This window comes from Tursiops truncatus, chromosome X (genome assembly GCF_011762595.2).
Source record: "Tursiops truncatus isolate mTurTru1 chromosome X, mTurTru1.mat.Y, whole genome shotgun sequence".
NCBI classification, from domain to species: Eukaryota; Metazoa; Chordata; class Mammalia; order Artiodactyla; family Delphinidae; genus Tursiops; species Tursiops truncatus.
In genome coordinates, this window is record NC_047055.1 from 48844959 (window position 1) to 48865255 (window position 20297).

A 20297-nucleotide genomic window follows, 5' to 3' on the forward strand; every position below is an offset into this window, starting at 1 on the left:
GAGGAAAACACATCCCATTTTAAACCAGGTTTATTCTCTTTTCCTTTTATTGCTGTTTTTGGTCCTAAGGGCCTACCATAATCCATTATAAGGATGTGATTTTTAACAACATGGTAATTAACTATTTAGTATTCCATTCTTTTACTGTCCACATTTGTGAGAAACCTCCTCCTGTTCCTTTGATAATGACAGTGACAAAAGTAACTATTCATAATTATAGCTCTAAGTTTTTTATAAAACTCTCGGTATTTAAATATCATTCTCTTGAAGATACGTCATTTTGGATTGTGAGTTGTCCAATAGATCACACAACTTACTATGGCCGAAGATAAAATTAAGTAATATCTAGCATATTTGGATAGTCTTAGGCTGTTTATAGCTAGATGAAAATAATGAATTTTTGGTTCTCTGATTACATTGGATAAGTAATTTGAAATTCAAATCATTAAAAGATTATAGATATAGATGCTATTCCAAAACATATCTTATCCCTTGCTTCTCCATAACCAAAAGAAAATAGCTTTCAAAATGAGCCAGAAATATATTCTCATAGGGCTGATTAATGAGATTTGAAGAAAAGAAAAAAAAAAAAAAAGAATTCAGTAATAATGTTGGAGGTTATTGAGTACATGCTGTTGCCTTCAGGAAGGATGCACCAAGTTGTCCCAAATGTATACAAGCTTTGCATTTTAAGACCTTTAGGGAAAAAATCACCTTCACCAATCCATTTTAGTGTTTAAAAGCCCTAAAAATGCAGGTACACAGCAGATACCTGTTGTGATCAATTAGCTCTGATGGTATTATACCAGAAAGTGCTTGCTTTCATGAATAATCAACAAATCTAACAATACTTTTCTTTGAAGTTGTTGAGCTATGTCCCATTTTTAAAGTTAGTATTTCAGAAGATTATGCAACAGGCATTCTGAAGTCGCAAATCTAATGTCACGGTTGTTAGACTGACTCTATAGGACATCTCAAGTCAATAGTGACCTTTAGTAAAATTTCATAGAATCTAAGCTAGGAAACAATTTTTACCTGAAAAATGGTTGGAAAGAAGGTGTTTGGTTAAATTTGTGTACTTTGTCTTTTAGGTAGTGTATCCATTAGTGAGATGCCTTTATAACACAGATGTCTTTATAACATGGTGCATGATGGAGTAAAATTTTGTGTAGTACGATTTCATCATTGATCCTGATTTAAAAAAGAAAAGGTTAGCCCATAGGAGTTAGTTTCATCTTTAACATCTCAATTCACACTTGATTTCATGCATGGCACTCATAAAAAGAAGGTTATATTGAGGATTCAGAATCCAGGGTATTAATAACTGTATTTATCAGTACAGATCTAGAAGTGGCAGTAGGATAATCAAACTACTTTAAGAAAATTGTACAACTGTACTCATGAAAAGAAAAATAAAATCATCAACACAGGAGTTCAGCCAAGATGCTACATTTGATTTGTGTACCTCTATACAGCCTTGACCTATGCTACCTAGAAGATTAATGCATTAAATATATCTTAGCCTTTTAAACACAGTAAGAGAAATTTGCTCAAGCTTTTATTACACACATGTACACAAAATATTCTGCAGAATAAGGGGGAAAGTAATTTTCAATTCATTTGCAAAGTCTTTGTATAGATAATTGAAAAAGAGATTATTGCCAAGTTATGGACTTGATGTGCTATAATTAGAAATAAGACCTAAATTAGTAATTTATTGAACTAGAAATACATTCAGGATCACAGAGCTTGGATGCAATGTATTTTCCTATGTTATGAAAATAAACATTATGGTAAGCTACCTTCTGTATTTAATATAAGTGGTGACAAAATAAAATAACTCCAAATCACATAAATGCTCCAGAGATTTTCAAGGAGATAGGAAGGTGGGTTCGTTCATTTTCAAGCATGCCATTCTATGGCACTGGGAGGAATCCAAATGAGTTTGCCTCATTCTTTGATATGGATTATGTTGACTGTTGTGCCTATTGCATTTTGATCTTTGCAGTATAAAACTATATTTTACACAGTAAATAATAAAGCTGTTCTGAATTGATTCATAGAACAGCAACAATTCATGAAATTCTTATATTACTTAACGATTCACTCTACCACCCAATGAACTGGGCTTTTCCCAACTACCCCACAGAGGAGGAATTGTCCACTGTTTGATGTCACCTGGGAGAGCAATTTGACTTTCAAGGTCACTGAGTTTAAATTCACTCAATTTTATGAACTCAAATAACATCATTCTGAATTTGTACTGTGTGTAGCAGAATTGAAATACAGCAAAATTTTAAAGTGGGTGAGGTTAATCTTTAGTTGCCTGCTATCTCTACATTGAGAACCCCTTTCTCCTTTTCTGGTAGCAGTCTAAGACTCAAAGGACATTGTATCTCATGGTGGAGTAGATATCTTTCGGCTTCACAGATTCCCATATTCTACTTCTGCTTCACTGAGAAAAGTTCACTGCTTCTAGAAAATTCCCTGAGAAAAATCATTAAAGGTAATCTTACTCTGAAGTAATATGCATTATTATTATTTGTATAATTCACTCTAACACATTGGATAATTTACAAAATACATAATACACACTTATTTTTAGTATATATAGTTTATAATGTAAATAAGACAAGACAATCACTTAAAGAGATGCACCCATAATGTGATTGGTATGGCCGGGTTAAGCACATAGATAAAATCATCAGCAAAGGCCTGCACTCCAAATGCACACATTTCTGTATGGTTAAACAATGACTTTTGTGATTTACATTAGAAATGAAGCTTATATAGACTTGAAAAATAGCAAAATGGGTTACAGGATGATCGCAAACTTAAAAACCAGAGTGGATCTTTAAAAATCCCTACAGTAAGGTAAGTAACACAGGTGTCTATACTGCAATGACTGCATTTCTTGAAGCCATAGGAAAACTTTGTTTTTTGCAATGCTTCACTGTTCAGCAGAGCCAAGGTAAATCTAACTGAATTTGGTAAGGCTTTTGCTACTGCTCTGAGCAGTTAAAACATTTCGGCATATCTCCCATTCATTTTTGGTCCTTAAGGCATCTTCCATTCACAGAGGTTTTTCCATATTAATATTCATGCCTTCTACTGGCTTTCCCTATTCTTTCAACTGATGTCTTATTAGTTGACATAATGAAAAGAGCGAATTGCCTAATCAGGCTTTTTATAGTACTAAGGACTGGGGAAAGATTTTTTAAAATTATATGCATATAATGCATGTCATCAAAATCAGCGGCATTGTTAACAAGAATGAGCTCACCACATAGTCACTTGAAAAGAAGAACTATTTCTGCCCTCCCCCATGATCGTCACACAGAAAGGAGAAACAAAGATATACAGACTGTCAACATCTGTAAAGTGAAATTTCCAAATTTATAATGGAATTAATGCTTTCAAAGCTATAAATATCAAATTGTTGCTCTGCATCTGCTAACTCATGCTTTTTGACAACAAGCTGTGCTGAAAGGCAGTCAGTTGGTGTTGCAGGCGAGCACTATGTGCTGTGAGTTGCAACTTGTTTATTGTTTCTTGATGCACATCCATGGGCCATAGGGTCAGGGTCTTCATGGAAACAAATTGTCCATAATTTTCTTCCAGCATGAGGATAGGGTAGTAAAAGTCTTTCAGAGCTGTAGAACAACTTCAACAAAACCTTTTAATTATACACATTGTATGAAGGTGGATTTGATCTATCACTCATCTCATCTACTTGTCTACATATATCTCAGTCAGGTATGCACACTATTGCAATTGGTGTATCAGAGGTAGTTTATGCCGTCTTCTCCAGGACTTAGATGTTTTTCTCTCCATCAAGGTGAGAACTGAGTAGCACACCTCCTGATTATTCCCAGCACCAAGGAAACCCAGCTTAGAAGAATAATAAAACTCACCATAGTTGTTTAAAACTAGTTTAAAACTGTGACAGAGTTGTTACCAAGACTCAGGATGTGTATGTTTTTCTACCACAACAGATTTATGTCTTCACATTTGTTTTCTTTTGACTTTGTAGTTGTGTGTTGCTAGTATCACCGATTCAGAGTATTAACCTGGAAGCTGTATTTTCAAAAGCATTTTGTTTTAAAAAGTCTTTTCTAATTCATTTACTAAGTGCACATCATTATAATAGAAGTCAATAAGAAAAGTTAGGACAGATAAAGTAAATATCAAGCACTGTGTGCTTTACACATGGTTAAAAGGTATATATCATGGAAATCAAGTGTTTTAATAAGAAATGTGATGTCTTTAATCTTCAGAGATAATAGTGGTCAACAGTCTGTAGGTACTGAGCTTTGAGCTGTTTAGTCAGAAGCAAGATGAGGCTGTGTGCAAAATAATTTTCATTCCTTGTGCCTTGTGACCTGTGGCACAGACTTGCAATCGAGCCAACTAATTGGGGGTGCCTTCTCTAATCAGAACGTGAAATTAAACCAACTGGCCTATGTGGGAATTTGCCCCATAATGTGGATCTTTTTAATACCATGCTGTAACCACTGCAGCAAATAGGTTCTAGCTCAAAGTAGAAATAAGAGTATCTATTGTCCAAATTGCCCATAATTATTGCTATGATTACAATTCTGAAATTCTGGTTCTAGTGAGTGAAAAAATAAATGTATTATATATTATAGGAGAGGCAAAGAGTTTTTGCTTGATATAAAATGAAAGGTAAAACAACATGGTGACATCCTTTATTTTTATGGTACTTGAGAAATTATTTGAAATGAAAATTATTAAATTGCCTGAAAATGGATCTGACTTAATTGTCTATAAATGCAAAGTGTTGGGGCAGTTGCCTTTATATCTTCTGATTTGGATAGCATTAAGTTAAATGTACCCTCAAGTTCTTACACTATGGCAGAAATTCTAAGGTCTTGTAATCACCACTGCCATTCCCTCTGAAAGACCACCCACCTTTGGTAATAGCAAGTGCTCCACAGTAAAAACATGTGTGGATTTTCTCCTTTATTTAAGTTTGTCTTAAAAGGATTTGAATGTCAATTTCAACTAGTAAGTTGTTACAACATATTTTATATCAACATATTTTATATCACCAGTCACATTCATGTGCTATTTAAAATCTGTGATGAAAAAATCTGCATATACTTGGATTTGGCTGAAAAATGATATTATGCTTATCCAGACCACTTAGGTTTGATAATGTGAGTTTAATAGCTCAATCTCAGAAGAACAATTTCCCATGAGATTTCCAGATTGTACAGCTGTGCTCTTAGCTGTGTATCCTGTAAGAACTTCCTGGATTGTACATTTCATCTTGGGTTTACTTGGCATAAACATGCAATTTCTAGAACTGTTTTTAGTCACCACCTCTGATATGCACATATTCTTTTGCCCGTACCTCATGTTAACAGTTGATAAGTTATTAGTTAACTAGTTAATAGTTTATGCCTTGGCAAATTCATTTTCTTTTTAGAGAGGATGATTATATCACCATATTTATCTTAGATGTTTGTTAGAATTCTGCAGAGCAAAAATCAAGTGAGTTAAAAGCAGTAGCAACCAAGAACCTATTAAAATGCTACTGTGTATAAACGTATAAAGCGCTATTACCACACTTTACTGGCAGCACAGAGATATATGTGATATCTGTGGGAGGGGATTATAAATATCTAGATGTGGATTAGTGAGGCATGTAAAAATATCACATAGAGGCTGGGGATTGAATTAGAAATTGAAAAACAGACCTAAACAAGCAGCAAAGAATGATGGGAGCGCATAAAAGGCAGAGCATTCTAGACTGGAAAATGACAGGAGCAAAATGTGAGGTTATTGAGAGCTTCACCTAGTACCTCAAACAAGTGCTAAGAAAGGCTCTTTTATGTTAATCTTGCTGTTAATTGCATGTGTATATGCAAATCCATAAAAGCTATGGTTGATTGACTGCAAAGTGGTATCATTATTATTGTTATTTCAGACACAATTCTTTTTACATGAGAAGTAGCATTTCAGGCAAATTTCGGTTCACACGATTATCATCAATGTATGAAAAGTGCCCACATATGTATTTTGCATTGTTTGTCTCCTGGTGGGAGCAGGGAGGGAGAGGAGGCAAGCTAAGGGGTAGCTGTGGTTGGTCCAGTTCTCTTGACTCATGGTCTAATAGCCATTACTGACCCCTCCTTTTTCATCTTCTCAAACAGTTCCAATACCTGAAACTAGGAAGAAATAAAAACTTCCACACTTGCTACTAGCACAAAATAGCATGTAAGCAACAGACCTGCAAGTTCACAAAAAGGAGTAAGACATTGGGATGGGGTAGCTTATAGGTGTGTACATGAAACCTTCCTTGTCACCTCTTATTACCACCATCCCCGAGTTTTGTGTTCTCTTTGTTATCCTCCATCAATATCTAAAATGCTGCTTTTCACCTGTTAATTTAAAGAGAGAGACTAGGTATCAGCTCCTGTGGGTGGTAACAAAATAGCACAGAACAAAAATGAATTCTGAAGTCTCATTTTCATAATAGTGAGATTTTTACCTGCTCCCTAATGTGTGTAATTGCAATCACCCTGACATATGATTTCAGAAAGCATCCTCCTTTTTGTTCACTGAAGCAACAGTGCCCTGGCTACTAAGTACATCATGTGGTCAACAAAGGGCCATCCAGTAAAGTCTGTGCTGGGCAGGCTGGAGGGTAGGCAGGTGCTCTGCTATAGGGTTCAGTAATTAGAGAACTCCATCATTTGAATTTGACTGGCCTCTCTTTCATTCCTGACAATTTGAGCCATTTCAGCTGTGCTATGCCAGTGCATTAAAAGGTCATGTTTCCACTGCCAGAGTGAAGAGTGAAGAATTGAGGAATTCAATTACAAGTGATCCAGACTTTGACTTTTATTTTTCATTTTTGCCTAAAATTGCCCAAGTATTTATTCCATTGTGTTTTGACCTCAGAATATATTTACCGACAAGAAAATACAGATTAAATATATCCTTATGGTATAAACAACTCTTGCCATCCTTTGTTACAACAGGGTTTAAAATGTGAAATGGATCTATGCCATGGAGAAAATCTAACCAATACAAGCTGTTAAAATGTAATTCAATTATATTTAGTATACTGTTTGTACTTGATGGGGCATAATGTTTTGGGAGCTGCATTTTACTTCTTCATTCATGTCCATCATATTTCCACCAAAAAGAAGAGGCGTTTAAGGGGTTCCTGTCTCTATCCCCTGTGGCTGACCGTGTAGGTGATGGGAAATTTTCACTGATCTCTTCTGCATTTGTCTCAGGATCTTCTCTTTCCTGTTTGATTGAAGCCGTAAGGAACAGTTGTTGAATGCTGATGAGACACTGGGTAAAGCCTCCAGCCAGTTTTTGTTTGGGTTTTTTATTTTATTTTATTTTGGCAAATTTGTTTCAGAAAGTTAGACACCTGTCTTGCTCTTACTCGGGAACCTCTAAGGTCAGTTAAAACCATTTCCCATAGCTGTTTAAGATGTGTTTATGACTGCCTGACCAGGTGAATAGGTAAACATTTCAGTCATTGCTTGGGAGAATAAATCACCTTGCTTGGACAGGGCTTGGAGAGAAAAATGAATCAAATGCCACAGAGTCTTAGCTGTAGCTGTCTCTGTGCTTGGTGGAATGCTTCCATCTTTTGTGATGCAAATAGTAATTTATTTTTGCCCAACAGCAGGTCAGCCACAAGGATTTAGTTTTCTTCCAAGGTAGGAGAGCTGATTTAACCTGCCGTTATGCTTTTCTACAAGATTCTTATTTACAACAGTTTCTTAATGAGTTATGTCAGAGTAGCTGCTGGTATGATCCTCTTGATATCAGGGCCTGTGAAGCAGAATGGTTAATGATGCACTCCTTTCTAGTTTCCAGTGGAGAACATTGCCAAATGACTATAGCGCTGTGGACAGTATTCCAAGCTCATAATAAATGGAACAGTGCCACCTTTTGGTCATAAAATAGGAAAACAAATTAAGATGGCTGGGATTCTGCAAGTCAGAGAGGTGGTTTCAAACTAACTGACTGATTTGGTGGTCATGCAATCTACAAATAATAGTAACCTAGTCCTTTACTCTCTTTTGTCCTTTTTTTCCCCTTTGTGGCAGCACCTATGATCTGACAGTATGCATTTCATATAATAACGATGCTTAGGGAGAAACTGAAGTATGCTACATTCTAATTATGTTTTGCACAGGAATGAATTACTCATGCATTATGCAGATAATCTGAAGGATTCCATGGTTACCATTTTACACATGGCAACTTGTTTTATACAGTGACAATTAATCTGAGGAAATATTTGGGAAGAATTTTGAAAGAAGGAAACAATTGAGCATTGCAGTATTTGTTTAGGATTGTGATTTGGACACTGATTTTAATTTAAAAAATTTGGGGGGCCTGCCTTGTTCTTTCCCTACATAGCCTTTCTCTTGATGCAATAAAATACCAATTAACTGAATAATAAACATTCAAATATTGAAATTCATTTTTTAAATTAATTTTTTAGAAGAAAGAGGCAAATTACAAGAAAGCAAGGAGATAGCAGGGACTTAATCAAAAAAGAAAATCCTAGGGTACATCCTTATAGATAACTATAAACAGTCAACCCAGTCTCCTATACCATCTGCAGGTCATTGCAATGGTGACTGATGTCCAGAACATGCAAGATTCAAATTCTAAAAGAAACATAAAAATATGTTCCCTGGGTACCAACTAGAAGAAAATTTTTTAAAATAAATACTAGTGTCCAAATCACAATCCTAAAAAAGTAGTGCAGCACTAAATTAGAATTTCATTCTTTCAAAATCCTTCCCAAATATTTCATATTAATTGTCACTATATAACAGAAGTTTCTCATTTTCAAAAGAGTTTTCAGCTTTTATTAAATGAGAGGTTTAATCTGCATCTTAATGATGAATTATTGGAGATAGTTTCTCTCAACTGGAAGGAATAGTGCAACTTCAAGCATATCATCAAGCTTGGTAAAAAAAAAAATATATATATATATATATATATATATAATTAAATGGTTGGGCCTCTCCTGCAGTGAAAGTTGATACTTATTCAACTAGGCATAGGATTACTCTTTCCAAAGTGAGAAAAGATGAAAATTGTATTTCAGTAGCCAAAAAGTTTGCCTTAATGGCTATTATTCAAATACCATGCCCACCTTAGGCCTTCTTTGCCATTGAAACATTCACTGATGACCCTTGGGCTGGCTCCTGGAGCTTTTCTGCACAGACTCTATGTTTTGGTTGTTATCCTTCCAGACAAAGGTTGAAAACAGGAAGAACGTTTGCTTTTGTTTTGTTTTTTTTTTTAACAATCAATACTATATAATCCAGCATGTTTCCTGTTGTGCTTTAGCTGCTAGAAAACAGAGGGCATTTCAGTCCCAAACAGTAGTAAGTAGCATATCTCAGATACCTTAAGAACATTTAGTTTCTCTAGATCTATTTAATGATGTCTATTCTGTTTTTAGCTTTAATTATCATGAATTACATTAGTTTGATAGCATCTTAGCTTGGGCTGCTATAACAAAATGGCATAGACTGAGTGGCTTAAACAACAAATTTATTTCTCACACTTCTGGAGGTCGAGAAGTCCAAGATTAAGGTGCCGGCAAGGTAGGTTTCATTCTAAGGCCTCTTCTCTTGGCTTGTAGCGGGCTACCATCTCACTGTGTGCTCATATGACCTCTTCTTTGTGCACACTGGGAAAGAGGGAAAGAAAGAGAGAGCTCCCTGGTGTCTCTTATAAGGGCACTAATCCTATCATGAGGGCCCTGCCCTCATGATCTCATCTAACCCTAATTATTTCTAAGAGGTCCCATCTCCAAATACCATCACATTCGGGTTTAGGATTTCAACATATGAATTTTAGAGGGACACAAACATTCAGTTTATAACAAATAGCTTCTTCAAATACTTTAGGAAAGAAATGGGACCTAACTATAAAACTATAAATATCACATATATAAGACACTATTAGGGACTAGAGAGGATAGAATACATTTAACAAGGACTCTACATTTGAAGAGTTTTTGTCATTAAAGCAAATGCAAATAAGTATAGTTCAGTTTGCTTTGTGAATTAAACTTACTTTTCAAAAGTAGCATTTATACATCATATAAAATATATGTAATATTAAAACCAATGAAACGTATTTCAAATGTAATTTTTATCTTCTACTTGCATAAAATGTGTTCAATTTAATATGTTTAGATATAGAAATGTTCTTGTCACAGGAAACTGAATATATTTAATTTTCTCTCTTCTGTCTTGATTGAAAATACTACAAGCTAGTTCCATTCATTATCTTGATGTAGTTGAAACATATTGTTATATTTGATATACTTGGTGAATAGACATAATATGCTGTATGATATATCAAAGGTAATGAATTTTTAGTCCTGTGGAAAAGTACCAAATGATGGAACTGAGAAAGATTAAATATGCACTCCTCTTCAAGTCAACATATATTTAATTAAATATAATATTCTGATTAAGGAAACTCTCAGGGTTGAGGGACCATGAGTTTTGAGTTATTTTTTCTTTCTTAAATGCTTTGAAAATTCTTATAATTTTTTTTCTATGTGTATTTCTTTTCCTTCCTGAGGAACCTACTTCAAAGCCTTCTTAAATACCTCCTTTACTTCTTCTTAATGTATCATAAAAGAAGAGAATGTCCTTTCCTCAAATAGGCTAAGCTCTGAGGAGATATCACTGGTGAACCTAACAAGAATCAAGACCTTGCTCTTTTATTAGCATTTTCAAGTCCTATCCAGTAGTGAAGGACTTGTAGCAAAGGCATATGATAGGCCAACATTTAGACTTGTTTTGCCTGATTCACTCCTCTCAGATTGCAAGAGACCAGCAGAAACCAAATTTCCCTCTGCTTTGGTCTTATTTCCTCTTCTTGAGCCATGGCTTCTGCCACCTTTGGATAGAGATTTGCTGAATCATAAAATGCTGATTTTTTTATGATTCATTAGATAGGGTCAGCACATGGTCAGAGATCTACACTATCTTCTGACTCCAAACTAACTCCCCCAACTGGCCTGACCTAGTACCTGACTAAGAAAGACCCTCCTTCTTGAACTAGACTCAGCTGACCAATGAAAAGTAAAATGTAATATTCTTTAATAGCCATTAATGCATTCAGTTTTTCAGATTTGATATGTTTAAAATTAAAAAGGACTTAGAGAACACAGCAAAGAAGAGAGAACTGGAGAGAAAACTTTCCATAGTGGAGGATGATGACTTGGTTCACAAAGGCTGAATCTAGGAAGGTATTCTATAGGAATTCTTTTAGAAGTTAGTGTATATGTGTGGGTCCAGGCCCTGGTTAAGGTGGTAGAAAAGGGAAGAGCAGAGAGACAATTTTACAAAATATCAACTAAGCCTTCTTCACAATTTTGCCTAAGATTGAATCTGCTCTATGTCTGTCAGTAAATCATACCTGAAGGACCGACTCTTGGAAAAATAGAAGCAGAAAGGGAATAGTAGGGAACAAGGTATTATGGAAGCCCTATACTACATTCTCAAATGATGTGAAAGTTGTCAGATTTATTCTCAGAGAATACTAACATGTATGTGCTCAAAGCGTTTGGCCAACCAGTTATTTCTTCCAGTACGCATATTTATATAATGAAAATTACATTATGTTCTTTTGTTTTAAATTTTATTTTTCTTTGGGATAATTAATGCACATGGCAAGCATTGTACTAGTCAAAAAGTTATATGGTGGCAAATGAGTCTCCCATACCTAATCCCCATGCTTTCAGTCCCCTGTTGCCCAGAGAAAATCTATATTACTAATTTTCTTGATATTCTTCCAGAGATATTCTATGAATATACAGTCATATCTATGTGTACATATCTTAATTTAACAAAAATGGGAGCATACTCTACACTCTGTTGTGCATCTTCCTTTTTTAATTAAAAATGTATCTTGAATATCATTCCATTTTAGTATAAATAGAGCTTTCTATTCTTATTAGCAGTTGCATAGCATTCCATCTTATGGATGTACTGTAATTTATGTAACCTATCACCTATTGAAGGACCTTAGGGTTGTTTTCAATCTTTCTGTACTACAGACAAACTTGCAATGAATATTCTTGCATGTCTGTCATTGTGTGCATACGCAAGCATATGTCTAGATAAATTCCTAGAAGTGGAATTGTTGGTTCAAGGGGCATGTGCATTTTAAATTTCAATAAATATAAATCACAATTAGGTTCCAATATTATGAGTATTAGATAACATGGTGGACATTCAACATTGAAGGATGACTGCAAAAACCTGTTGCTTTAAGCTTGAGTTTGTTCCACATTTATTAAGCAAATACTTATTGAGCATCTACTATATGTCAAGCACTAATCTAGGCACCAGTGAGACAGCAAAGTCCTTCCCCTCAATTACATTCTAGTAGGGAGCTTACATGGATGATATGGAGGGCAGTTTACATAGTTACTCTCATTTATTCAGGCACAGAGCTTAGTGAAAGATAGATCTAGCTTCCTGCATTGCTCCTATTTTGCATCTCCTTTTTTCCCAGTGCTACTGTTATAGGAATTAGTCTTGGGGCTAGAGAGGAATATCCAGAAAATTCCTAGGGACATCATCGTAAATGTTACACTTCTCTCAGCAAGCTGCACCCCCAGAGTGGTGGCAATAAAAAGCAACTGTAAACTATACCATCCCAATGGTAAATAATCATTCTTAATCTGAGCACTTTTTGCTGGTAGTGGACCCCTTAGGGTATTCACCACCTTCCAAATTTGTCAGTTCTTAATATTTACCTCCATTTTGCAGATACATGTTTCATGTGTAAGTGAATGTGTTGTCCACATTGGGTTTTCAGGGAGCACAGCTGCTTCTAGTCAGCAGTAATAAAGTAATCCCTACACCCAATTATTTGACCAAACAATTAGCACCAGCCTGTGTACTCAATAAATTGTTGGTTGGTTGCTGGCTCTATTGAGAAGCTGAGAAAGGTAATTATAGCAGTAGCATATTTCAGCTGGTGATACAACAGGCAAGATGAGTAAGGCATTTGTTTAGAGCAGCTGGTTCTTTGGATGGACAGAAACCCAGATGGAGTAGTTCCGAGTGACTGAGCATTAGCAAGGTTATGTAGTGTTCTGGCACACAGTCATCTCTGCTTTGGGAAGATTTCAGTGGGGCCTTCGCAGTTAAGAACTTGGAACAAGAAGCTAGAACATAAAGAAGATACTTTGAGTGAAAAAAGTGATTTAAAAAATGAATGAAGAGACTATCCCAATCATGTCTTATTTAGGCACACTCTAGTTTTTAGAAAGTATAAGCAAAACTAATTATAAATTAAATTTATAGTGAAATTTATGGAATTAGAATACATTTTACAAACCATTATATATAGAATTGGTAAACGACAAGGTCCTATTGTATAGCACAGGGAAGTATATTCAACATACTGTGATAAACCATAATGGAAAAGAATATAAAAAAGAATATGCGTATATATATGTATAACTGAATCACTTTGCTATAGAGCAGAAATTAACACAACATTGTAAATCAACTAAACTTCAATTAAATAAATACATTTTATTTTACTCTGGCTATAAATAAGACTATATTGACTTTTTTAAAAAGGATTTTATTTATTTTTTATTTTTTGGCTGTGTTGGGTCTTCATTGCTGCGTGTGGGCTTTCTCTAGTTACCGTGAGCAAGGGCTACTCTTTCGTTGTGGTGTGCGGGCTTAACGTTGCGGTGGCTTCTTTTGTGGTGGAGCACGGGCTCTAGGCACTCAGGCTTCAGTAGTTGTGGCACGTGGGCTCAATAGTTGCAGCGCATGGGCTCTAGAGCGCAGGCTCAGTAGTTGTGCATCACGGGCTTAGTAGTTCCGCAGCATGTGGGCTCTTCCCGGACCAGGGCTTGAACCCATGTCCCCTGCATTGACAGGCGGATTCTTAACCACTGTGCCACCAGGGAAGTCCTCGACTTTTATGTTTAATGAAATAGGGTGAAAACCAAATTGGAATTTGTACAATGTATATTCTTAAATATGAAAAGAGAGTTGGGAAAAATAAAGAGACAGTTGGCATAGCCTGGTGGTCCCTCTATTCTGGTTTCTAGATGTTCTTTTGGGAGAGTTTCTCTGGGACAAGGTATGCTGCCCAGAGCAGTGAGAAAACTACTTTTGTGTGTCAAGAACTAGATGTCTATTAATCACTAAGATTTCATATAAAATAAGGCTTTCTGAGAGAATTTTTTTAAATTCCAGAAAATATATATTCCTACAAGGAGAAACTATCATAATTTTGGATTTCCCTTATGGAATATCATCTGCTGAATATATCAAGGATATTGATATATTTTGTTACATTTATTGATGACTCAACTGGTTATCAGTTAAGTACTGTTAATATGATTTCAGTAGCCAGAAGAAGTATTTATGGTCCTGTGATTTCTTAACAAGTAAATTGGTGCAACTACTTGACCATGCAATCCATTGCTTGGTGCCTGAAATGCAGATTACCATGGAATCTGCATTCTACACATAAGGTCTCTTAAAAAAGCAGGTATTTGCAAAAGGCTACGCAAAGAAGTGATGTAAAAAGCGAATCCCTCATTTAATAAAAAATTTACTTATTTTGTGCCATGACATAGTATAAACAAAAATAAAATGAGATAAATTTAATTAGGCTAAAAAGCCATGTAAAATTTAAAAAGTTGTCTCATAGGTGCAAATTTGTTGTTAGCCTTTCCATTTCCTTGCATTCATAACATATAGCTACCCAAATCTAGAAATTACCACATTTACTTAAATATTTTCCTTTCTCTTATATAGACCCACTTTTTTCATTTCTCCCACATAGTACCAATATCGAAGACAGTTTGGGTAACGATTAGCATCTTTTTACAATTATATAAATTCTGTATTTCTGAAGTCTCTGTAAAACTAGGAGGTAAAACCTTGTTTTGTGTCTTTCTCTGGCCTAGTTTTGGAGGGAGGTGGTCTGTCTCTCCCAGTTTCCACACGCAATGTATTCCCAACAGTCAGCATGATACCGACGCTATTCTGCTGGATTTCTTGACGATAGATGTAATTTGTGGAATTTTTTTCTCCCACATGTTTCTAGTCTTTTTCAAGGGAGTTTAAGATGCTAGGGAATAAGTAACATTTAGACAACCCTCTAAATTTCTGATTTTTCAGAGGACTTCTGATTCTTGTAACCATAGAGCCTGGCAATGGAATTTATGCTGTAAGCTGCTCTGACTGCCAAGATACATCCTGTCAAAGCAATATATTTGTATAATCCCACCCTAAAGACTCTGGGTGCACAGGGTAAAGTTTTTAAGGGTAAACAATGGTAACAGGAGCTTTTATTAATGTTGCTTGAGATATTACCTGTACATTTTTTTCTTTCAGGTCATTATGCCACTAGTAGTGTTTCAAAGTATTTAATAACCCCAAAGAATTAGTATCCTTTTTCACAAACCCTTACTTATCAAACATGTTTTCTTCCACTTACATCCAGTTAAAGTCTGGAGCAGTAATTTCTAAAAATCAAAGTAATTTCCAGGTGTTCCTAGATTCCTTTTCAGAGTTGTCACTATTTGCATATAACATATATCACAGATGAGGTATAACAATCAGAATAAATTTGAGAGATTCTACATATAAGTGATATCATATGATATTTATATTTTTCTGTCTGGCTTACTTCACTTAGTATGATCATCTCTGTGTCCATCCATGTTGCTGCAAATGGCATTATTTCATTCTTTTTTATGGCAGAGTAGTATTCCATTGTTCACATATATATATAACTTCTTCTTTATCCATTCATCTGTTGATAGACATTTAGGTTGCTTCCATGTCTTGGCTATTGTAAATATGCACAGTTTAATCTTTATATATACAAAATCATATTGTAGGCATTTTTATGTGATTTGTTTTTAAGATAAGTAGTAAGTTCTTCAGACTTATTCATGTTGTTTCATGAAGTTCCAGTATGTGACTACTCAATGTATTTATAATTCTACTACTGATTGACATTTGAGTTATTTACATTTTGTTTTTTTTTGTTTTGTTTTGTTTTTCTTTTCAACATCTTTATTGGAGTATAATTCCTTTACAGTGGTGTGTTAGTTTCTGCTTTATAACAAAGTGAATCAGCTATACATATACATATATCCCCATATCCCTTCCCTCTTGTGTCTCCCTCCCATGTTCCCTGTTCCTCCCCTCTAGGTGGTCACAGAGCACCGAGATTATCTCCCTGTGCTATGCGGCTGCTTCCCACTAGCTATCTATTTTACATTTAGTAGTATCTATAAGTCCATGCCACTCTCTCATTTTGTCCCAGCTTATGCTTCAACCTCCCTGTGTCCTCAAGTCCATTCTCTACATCTGTGTCTTCATTCCTGTCCTGCTCCGAGGTTCTTCAGAACCATTCTTTTTTGGATTGCATATATATGTGTTAGCATACAGTATTTGTTTTCCTCTTTCTGACTTACTTCACTATGTATGACAGATTCTAGTTCCATCCACCTCATTACAAATAACTCAATTTCGTTTCTTTTTATGGCTGAGTAATATTCCATTGTATACATGTGCCACATCTTTTTTTTTCTCTTATGTGCAAATGTCTTTATTTCATGTTCATTTCTTTTTTTTTTTTCTAACAACTTTATCGGGGTACAATTGTTTCACAATGGTGTGTTAACCTCCACTCTACAGCAAAGTGAATCAGCCACACATATACATATGTTCCCATATCTCTTCCTTCTTGCGTCTCCCTCCCTCCCACCCTCCCTATCTCACCCCTCTAGGTGGTCACAAAGCACCGAGCTGATCTCCCTGTGCTATGTGGCTGCTTCCCACTAGCTATCTATTTTACGTTTGGTAGTATATATATGTCCATGCCACTCTCTCGCTTTGTCACAGCTTACCCTTCCCCCTCCCCATATCCTCAAGTCCATTCTCTAGTAGGTCTGTGTCTTTATTCCTGTCTTACCCCTAGGTTCTTCATGACTTTTTTTTTCTTAAATTCCATATATATGTGTTAGTATACGATATTTGTCTTTCTCTTTCTGACTTACTTCACACTGTATGACAGACTCTAGGTCTATCCACCTCATTACAAATAGCTCAATTTCGTTTCTTTTTATGGCTGAGTAATACTCCATTGTATATATGTGCCACAACTTCTTTATCCATTCATCCGATGATGGACACTTAGGTTGTTTCCATCTCTGGGCTATTGTAAATAGAGCTGCAATGAACATTTTGGTACATGACTCTTTTTGAATTATGGTTTTCTCAGGGTATATGCCCAGTAGTGCGATTGCTGGGTCATATGGTAGTTCTATTTGTAGTTTTTTAAGGAACCTCCATACTGTTCTCCATAGTGGCTGTACCAATTCACATTCCCACCAGCAGTGCAAGAGGGTTCCCTTTTCTCCACACCCTCTCCAGCATTTATTGTTTCTAGATTTTTTGATGATGGCCATTCTGAGTGGTGTGAGATGATATCTCATTGTAGTTTTGATTTGCATTTCTCTAATGATTAATGATGTTGAGCATTCTTTCATGTGTTTGTTGGCAGTCTGTATATCTTCTTTGGAGAAATGTCTATTTAGGTCTTCTGCCCATTTTTGGATTGGGTTGTTTTTTTTTTTTTGATATTGAGCTGCATGAGCTGCTTGTAAATTTTGGAGATTAATCCTTTGTCAGTTGCTTCATTTGAAAATATTTTCTCCCATTCTGAGGGTTGTCTTTTGGTCTTGTTTATGGATTCCTTTGCTGTGCAAAAGCTTTGAAGTTTCATTAGGTCCTATTTGTTTATTTTTGGTTTTATTTCCATTTCTCTAGGAGGTGGGTCAAAAAGGATCTTGCTGTGATTTATGTCATAGAGTGTTCTCCCTATGTTTTCCTCTAAGAGTTTGATAGTTTCTGGCCTCACATTTAGGTCTTTCATCCATTTTGAGCTTATTTTTGTGTATGGTGTTAGGGAGTGATCTAATCTCATACTTTTACATGTACCTGTCTAGTTGTCACAGCACAACTTATTGAAGAGGCTGTCCTTTATCCACTGTACATTCCTGCCTCCATTATCAAAGATAAGGTGACGATATGTGCGTGGGTTTATCTCTGGGCTTTCTCTCCTGTTCCATTGATCTATCTTTCTGTTTTTGTGCCAGTACCATACTGTCTTGTATAGTGCCAGTACCATACTGCTTTGTAGTATAGTCTGAAGTCAGGGAGCCTGATTCCTCCAGCTCCGTTTTTCGTTCTCAAGATTGCTTTGGCTATTCAGGGTCTTTTGTGTTCCCATACAAATTGTGAAATTTTTTGTTCTAGTTCTGTGAAAACTGCCAGTGGTAGTTTGATAGAGATTGCATTGAATCTATAGATTGGTAGCATCTTTAGAATTCTCTGTGTATAGAATTGTGTCATCTGCAAACAGTGACAGCTTTACTTCTTCTTTTCCAATTTGGATTGATTTTATTTCTTTTTCTTCTCTGATTGCTGTGCCTAAAACTTCCAAAACTATGTTGAATAATAGTGGTGAGAGTGGGCTACCTTGTCTTGTTCCTGATCTCAGTGGAAATGGTTTCAGTTTTTCACCATTGAGGATGATGTTGGCTGTGGGTTTGTCATATATGGCCTTTATTATGTTGAGGAACGTTCCCTCTGTGCTTACTTTCTGCAGGGTTTTTATCACAAATGGGTGTTGACTGTTGTCAAAAGTTTTCTCTGCATCTATTGAGATGATCATATGGTTTTTCTGCTTCAATTTGTTAATATGGTGTATCACATTGATTGATTTTCATATATTGAAGAATCCTTGCATTCCTGGAATAAACCCCACTTGATCATGTTTTATGATCCTTTTGATGTGCTGTTGGATTCTGTTTGCTAGTATTTTGTTGAGGATTTTTGCATCTATATTCATCAGTGATATTGGCCTGTAGTTTTCTTTCTTTGTGTCATCTTTTGTCTGATTTTGGTATCAGGGTGATGGTGGCCTCGTAGAATGAGTTTGGGAGTGTTCTGCCCTCTGCTATATTTTGGAAGAGTTTGAGAAGTATAGGTTTTAGCTCTTCTCTAAATGTTTGATAGAATTCACCTGTGAAGCCATTGGGTCCTGGGCTTTTGTTTGTTGGAAGATTTTTAATCAGTTTCAATTTCAGTGCTTGTGATTGGTCTGTTCATATTTTCTATTTCTTCCTGGTTCAGTCTTGGCAGGTTGTGCATTTCTAAGAATTTGTCCATTTCTTCCAGGATGTCCATTTTATTGGCATAGAGTTGCTTGTAGTAATCTCTCATGATCTTTTGTATTTCTGCAGTGTCAGTTGTTACTTCTCCTTTTTCATTTCTAATACTATTCATTTGAATTTTCTCCCTTCTTTTCTTGATGAGTCTGGCTAATGGTTTATCAGTTTTGCTTATCTTCTCAAAGAACCAGCTTTTAGTTTTATTGATCTTTGCTATTGTTTCCTTCATTTCTTTTTCAGTTATTTCTGATCTGATCTTTATGTTTTCTTTCCTTCTGCTAACTTTGGGATATTTTTGTTCTTCTGTCTCTAATTGCTTTAGGTGCAAGGTTAGGTCTTTTATTTGAAATGTTTCCTGTTTCTTAAGGTAGGATTCTATTGCCATAAACTTCCCTCTTAGAACTGCTTGTGCTGCATCACATAGGTTTTGGTTCATCGTGTCTCCATTGTCATTTGTTTCTAGGTATTTTTTGATTTCCTCTTTGATTTCTTCAGTGATCTCTTGGTTATTAAGTAGTGTATTGTTTAGCCTCCATGTGTTTGTATTTTTTACAGATCTTTTTCTGTAACTGATATGTATTCTCATAGTGTTGTGGTCGGAAAAGATACTTGATATGATTTTAATTTTCTTAAATTTACCAAGGCTTGATTTGTGACCCAATATATGATCTATCCTGGAGAATGTTCCATAAGCACTTGAGGAAAATGTGTATTCTGTTGTTTTTGGATGGAATGTCCTATAAATATCAATTAAGTCCATCGTGTTTAATGACAGGTCTTGTTTTTGTATCCATTGAGTGAGCCTATTTTTTTTGGTTGGAGCACTTAAACCATTTACATATAAGGTAATTATTGATGTGTATGTTCCTATTACCATTTTCTTAATTTTTTTGGTTTTGTTTTTGTAGGTCTTTTCCTCCTCTTGTGTTTCCTGCCTAGATAAGTTCCTTTAGCATTTGTTGTAAAGCTGGTTTAGTGGTGCTGAATTCTCTTAGCTTCTGCATGTCTGTAAAGGTTTTAATCT

The 20297-nt window shown here is 35.5% G+C and overlaps 1 long non-coding RNA gene across 1 annotated transcript in view; it reads left to right on the forward strand.

The window, feature by feature from the left end:
• The window catches only part of LOC141277662 (uncharacterized), a 440393-nt gene that overhangs the window by 244998 nt on the left and 175098 nt on the right, over positions 1-20297 (forward strand). The window lies entirely within an intron of this gene.